The sequence below is a fragment of the Dreissena polymorpha genome, chromosome 2 (assembly GCF_020536995.1).
Source record: "Dreissena polymorpha isolate Duluth1 chromosome 2, UMN_Dpol_1.0, whole genome shotgun sequence".
NCBI classification, from domain to species: Eukaryota; Metazoa; Mollusca; class Bivalvia; order Myida; family Dreissenidae; genus Dreissena; species Dreissena polymorpha.
The window spans coordinates 139,364,241-139,371,443 of NC_068356.1; positions in this window are offsets into that span (position 1 = coordinate 139,364,241).

Below are 7,203 nucleotides of genomic sequence, written 5' to 3' on the forward strand. Positions count from 1 at the left end.
TGTTATTTGACAAAAATAACGATCATCTTTGAAATTTTACAAAATTGGTCGACTTCACATAGAGATCTATAAGTTTCTTATTTAAAAGCACTCATAAAAACTGTGATTTGTATATTATAATAAAATGTTGTCATAATGACACTTAGCAGGTGTGTAACGATAAGTGGAAGATATCTATAGAATTTAAAAATAAAAGTTGTTTCAGATTTGCAAATTTTCGTTTTAGTTATGATATTTGTGAGGAAACAGTATAATACTGAACATTTAACATGCTCTAAAATAGCCATTATATGCATCTTTTAACGATTTAAAAACCTGAAAATTACAAAGGGTTGCAACGCGAAACGATTGAAAAATTTGGAGAGTTCTGTTATTGTCATGATATTTTGTGAAACTATGAGGATTGCTCATATAAAGTATAAAATACATTCGTCATTGTTATGAGCTGGCCGAGTGGTCTTAGAGGTAGACTTGTACTTCAGAACTCCAGGGGTCAGTGGTTCGAGCCCTGTTGAGGCTTACATTTTTTAAATGTATTTCATGTTTTTATGCCCCCGAAAGAGGGCATATATAGTGATCGCATAACTATTTGTATAACTGTCCGTCTGTCTGTCTGTCCGTCAGTCCGTCTGTCCGTCACACTTTGCGTTTAGGTTTCGAAAAATGCTCATAACTTCTATGTCCCTTGAGATATTACCTTCATATTTGGTATGCATGTGTATATGGACAAGGCCTTTCCATATGCACAAAAAAATGTACCCCTGTGACCTTGACCTTGAACTAAGGGTCCGCGTTAAGGTTACGAAATCTGCGTTTAGGTTTCGAAAAATGCTCATAACTTCTATATCCCTTGAGATATAACCTTCATATTTGGTATGCATGTGTATATGGACAAGGCCTTTCCATGCGCACAAAATTTTTTACCCCTGTGACTTTGACCTTAAACTTAGGGTCTGCGTTAAGGTTTTGAAATCTGCGTTTAGGTTTCGAAAAATGCTCATAACTTTTATCTAAGCGTTTATAGGGGGCATATGTCATCCTATGGTGACAGCCCTTGTTTACTGGATCTTTTTAGATCCAATGTTGGCATTTATCAATATAAAGAATTTAATGACAAACTTCAATACATGCCAAAATCTGTGAAAAGGACCCTGTACAGCATTATAAATGACATATACAGTACCATAACATTCTTTCCTACTACCCCCAAAAAAGTATTGTGGTGGTAAAACTGTCGAGGGCATGGGTTTGGTACATGTAATTGTTAACACAAATCCCACCTTATACGTACTGTATAGAATCAAAGCGCTGTAGGCACTGAATTTGTTCCCTGTTGTATAATCTTAGACACAACTCAGTTTTCAAAATTATGTTATAGCTCTTTATATCGCAAGTTTGAAATGACCACAACCCATTTAAATTTATAAAGAGTGTGTCTTAAGGCACAGGTCGAGATGTGTGTGTTTCTCAAATCATTGATACAGCTAATCAGTGTGCACAGGCTAATCTTATTTGACATGCATTAAGCCCCGTTTTCCCTGAAAGCAGCCAATATGTACAGATTTCAATGATAAACACTAGACTGGCCAACGTTGTCTTACAAGCTGTTAAAAACACTATGTAGTCTACCAGTGAGAACAGACAGATGAGGTGGTTAGAGCAAATGCTTCAAGCATGTGTTGTCTGCTAAATCTTACTGCAGTTATCCACACAGGCAGTCATGGGTTACGGTTCCTACCGTAGCTAAGCCATACTGATTTGCAAAATTGCGTCTGAATTCGCTCACTAATAAAAAATAATTGTTGGAATTGAATGTATTTTTTTAAATGATGTGCGCCAATCTTTCATAGTTTCTAGATAAATATATAAATGAAAAGTGGGAATATGCATTGATGAAATACATTTCTGTTTTAAAGGGAAGATACTTGCGATGTACCCTTTAGCGATGTTCAACCGAAAACTAGTGTAATGAAACCTCTTCTTTGCGGCATTTCATTTTCGTCGGGGTTGGATATAGCATACATCCGCACCATTTAACCCAGGATTTATCAATAATCGAGGTCCAATATTGTTAATACAAGAAGGTAAATAGTCATATTTTGCAAGTGTGAAGATAAAAGAAGTTGGCCTTTTAGACGCAAATGAGCGAGCACTTTTACTGCGGTTCCGATTGCGTGCATATTTAAGGTTAAATGAAAGTAGGCCATTCAGTGGTTTAACCAAAAGGGAGGTAACTGTGTATTGCACTGTTTTAGTGTTTACTGCTTGGCTGATAAGTTGTTTCAGTAACTGTTAATCTGAATTGTTGTTGTTTTTATAGTATAAGGTTCCAGTGGCATAGTGGACATGGTGTCTGCCTAGCAATCAGGAGGTCACAGGTTCCATCTCAACTGTGGGATAGTTGTAGCTGAAATAATTCGCGTTCATAATAAATCTGAACGCTGAAACTCCGGTCTGTAAAAACCATAACGAAAAATGAATACAATGCTATTATATCAATATGCTTAAAATTGCAAAATAACATAACCAACTCATAAAGTTTTAGTTAAGAAGTCCATTTTTACCTCAAATAGCGTCGAATTGAAGTTAAAAGGCATAATTTGTATCAGTTAAACTTCTGCTTAAATCACAATACAATCAGTGACCTCTCGTCATGTTATGAAATATTTAAATATCAACCAATCGGAAGAAGGCATTACAGTGTAATAGGCTGCGTTATCGATTAAAATCTACCTGCGGTATACAGCGGGCACAGCGATTGGAATGGAAAATATGAGTAGTGTGTTGATTTAAATTGGTCAGGCGTGCAAAATTGAAAGATTCATTACATAATTCTTACGGAACATTATTGAGAAATGAATTATCTACACAGGTATGTAAATATTATTGCAATCTGTTGATAATAACTGTCTGATATCGGGGCTTGAATGTTGCGCACCAAATTCCTTGCGCATCAATATAGACAAAGAAGGAAAACTTTCGCTATTAAAAAGATAGAGTGGACTATTGACGCCAAGAGTCTGCCAAAGCAAAAATCATCAAAAGACTCTATGGCGGCAATTTATATTGACTAGGATAGTTGGTGTACGGTCTTTTCTCCCCCTTGGACATTTCTCCCCCTAGTCTTTTCACCTCCTAATACCCTAGTCTTTTCTCCTTCCAGCATATTTCATACTGGGGGATTAATCTGCTACTTTTAACACCTCGATTGATATACTTGATTTATCACTGATTGAATTATCAATGTTATTTCAATCAGTGATCAATCAAGCTCATCAATAAAAAAGGGAGGTTTATCATTGCTTCATTTTCATTATTTGACAATGAAATAGACTGAGTGTGTTTATGTCATTTCAACATTATAATGTTAAATTTATTTAAACAGTCTTTATTTGAAATTTAGTTTTTTATGTTGTATCTTTTTTAACATTTTAATAGACTTGTTAGAAAATACTTAAAAAATCATAACATTAAAGTAACTTAGAATTATATTTCAAAATAAATCAAAACATTAATTTGAATTAAGTATGTACATTTATTTTAAACATATTCTTAGCTACTTTTTATTATGCCAAAGTATTTAAGTACAAAATGCAAAAAGTTACTAGATTATTCAAGTGAATTATTTTGTTTAAGTTAAACTGCTAAAGATTAAGATCACACAATGAATGATAGAAATTGAAATAAATTGCTAAAATAAGTGTGTGATTTAAATGTGTAGCAACCCAAATTTTGAATATTGATTATTAATTTTGAACTTACTTTAATTGAATTTAATATAAATATTTCCAAACTGTAAAATATAAATTTCAAAATGATCATGAAGCAATGAAAGTCAAATCAAAACTAACTTGTTTCATGACATTGGGACTGGGTAGGATATGTACAAGATCCCTAAGACATTCTTGTGAAAAATTCTTGCTTAATAACATGGGTGGAATGTGTCATCCTTTGGAATGTATCATCCTTTTTTATTTGAAAGAATGTGCCAATCAACATCTTAGCTAATTTTACTCATCATTAAACAGAAACACAACACAATTACAAATTAATTTATTTAATTTTATTTGAAATCATCAATTTATATTCATAATATGGTATACAGCAAAAACAATGTTTAGTTTTGTAAAACATTTAATGAAAGTTTAAATATATTTTAACCATAAACAGAAACACAACACAATGACTAATTATTCTATTTTATTTCAAATCATCAATTTTTACTCATAAAATGAAATTTTGTATTTTCACAACGGATGTGCTGCCATAATCCACAGTTATCACAAGAAATAGCCAAGTCCTTTCTTAGCAAGCATTTTTGACAAGCAATACACTTAGAGACAGGCATATTCAAAGTTGAATATTAGCAACACACACTTGAATATTACAAAGTAATAAGGAAGGTAAAAAAAATTGCATGGTACATAAAGTGAAAATGAGTAACTCTTATTTTTTGCTCTATTATGATCAAAGGCAGCTCACACTTTGTACCCTTTTTATATTATTTAATTATCAACCAACAATGTTCCAGATAAATCATACATGTGATAATTTAATTTAATTGTGTCTTTAATAACTAGACATCAAACAGTTCAATCAGCCTGAAGTACATATAAACATATTAAGGAAGTGTGCAATACAACATCTTTTGATCATTTCATAAATATTCAAGAATAATTAACAATCAATTTGTATTTGATTAGTTTAAATCATTTAAACTTTGAGTCGTTAACTTATAAACTAAAACATGAACTTAAAATAATATGTCGCTATATTACTATTTCTTTCATAGTCTAATAGACTTACAACAAAATTTAATTAAAAATAACACAACTCACTGAAATAAATATATATATATATAATATTTATACTAAAATGCTCCTATATTAACAATTCTGCAATCACATACTTCATTTTCTCCTACCTAAATATACAGATAATAAAAAAAATTGTTGAGAGAAGAAAAGACTAGGGTTTGGGAGGAGAAAAGACCAGGGGAGAACCGTCCAAGGGGAGAAAAGACCGGAAATCGGATAGTTGCATTATCCAACACCTTGCCAATGCTATTGACCTTCCAATAATGTGAAAATACTGAGCTCAAGCCTCGGGATTAAACCCATTACCTCCAGAGTGGTAGTCTGATACTTAAACCACGTTGCTAAAGAGCTAGCCCAACAGCAAGGCTGTTGGAAGTGACCTTAAATCACTACAACACAAACAGATTATTTTTATATCACTAATACGCAATTTTGAAATTAAAACAGCTTACATGATATGGTGTGCTCACATAATAATGATATTAATTATACACTACGTCTAGGGCGATTTCTGCCATTCACATGGCATCACCATTATTCAGCCCAGAGTCAGTGATTTTTTTAGCTTTTATTTGTTACAGCATGTGCCATTTGAATTGTGAAAATTAACGCGATAAACCATGAAATTAGGAAAAATAGCGCGATACATGTAAACCATGAAATTGGGAAAGTTAAGCATTATGAATATGATTATAAGTAACAACATTAAAATTGTTTAAAAGTGCATGTTCAGGGGTTTTTCTAGCCTTTTTGGGAAAAGGAGTCTGGTCAAATTGGGATTGTTTTAATTGATAAAAGTTGCAAATTTGGGAATTATTTATCGACAAAAAGGACTAAATTAAGTTATATATTTTGCAGGATGTTATATCTAGAGAATATCTAGAGTTAAGAAATAATAAGGCAAAAGAAACTTCTTTCTTAAAAAAAAAAATGTTTATTTTTTTTTTGGAAATTGGGCTTTTTTGAGGAAATTTTGGTCAGCTTTTTGGGAAAAAAGGTTGATTTTTGCCATTGGGAAGCGGGCAAAAATCGACTGGAATTTTTAGCAAAAAAAATCACTGAGAGTGGACAATTAATATCTCACCATGATACACCGTTGAACACGGTGATTTCGCCGTGGCGAATTGCAGTGTCAGTCTCTGCGTTATCGGGAAATTTATCTCACGGTGGACCACCATGATCGCGGTGCACCACCGCGGCCTCGGTTGTTCGCGGTGAAATACAGGTAAATGTGAATGAATATGTATATTTCGATATTGCAGACTGTATAATTTTTGCAAAGTTCTAGAATGTTTTGTTACATTTGTATGTACATTTGTATACATTGTAACTTGATTGTTAGCAATCGTCATTATTTTCTATTGTTTACCCTCGTTCCAGAATCATTTGACATGTCGTACATCGAGCGTGATGTACTTTATATTTTGTTTCTACAGTTTCTGCGTGATGTCATAATATATTCATCTCCTTTATACTTATAATGTGTGTAATATACATGTATTACCAACTGCATTTGTAACAATATTTTTTAAAAACCACGAGTTTTGCTTTTTATGTTATTTTTTTGTTTTTTTTATCTAACATATTTTTTTTCTGCTTATTTATTTTTTGTATAAAATCACGTGACAATATATATGTGCCATTGTATATATATATAGACGATGTACTTTGTATAAGTCTCGAATAAAAAATCTGTCTGTCTGTCCGTGAAGATTTATTTGTTGTTTATTTAAAGAATTGTTTGTTTTTGTTAAAATTTTGGAAATGCTTTCTCGTTTGTGCACATATAGCTTGCGGTATCCGGACAAACAGCACCCGGACAATCGGCACCCAGTGTTTTTTTGCATGCGCAGACAGTCGGCACCCTGTAAATTTGTGGACCCGGACAATCGGCACCCGATTCAATTGTATACCCGGACAAACGGCACCCGATTTAATTGTATACCCGTACAAACGGCACCCGATTAAATGCGATCGATAAAGCCCGTCAGCACCTTGTTGAACTAATTCGTCTCATCCGCAAATTGCTTTGGTAAAAGAGATGATTAATAAATCCCGTTAACAAACTGTTATCAAGCCAAGTCGAAGTCCAAAATTTTATTGCATAAACATAATACAATGTTTCAGCACAATAAATAATAGTGACATAATATAAGTGTGAATTGATTAACGTTATCTGCTAATTGGTTTAATAACACCTCTAAACAATTTACAATTATCAAAGACAATTGATCTGAACAGAATTAACAGTTCATCTTGTTACCAGTTGTTTATAAAAAAAATATACACGATATTTTACCGAGCTGAACTGTCTTTTTTATTATGTCCCCCACTATGGTAGTGGGGGACATATTGTTTTTGCCCTGTCTGTTGGTTGGTCTGTTGG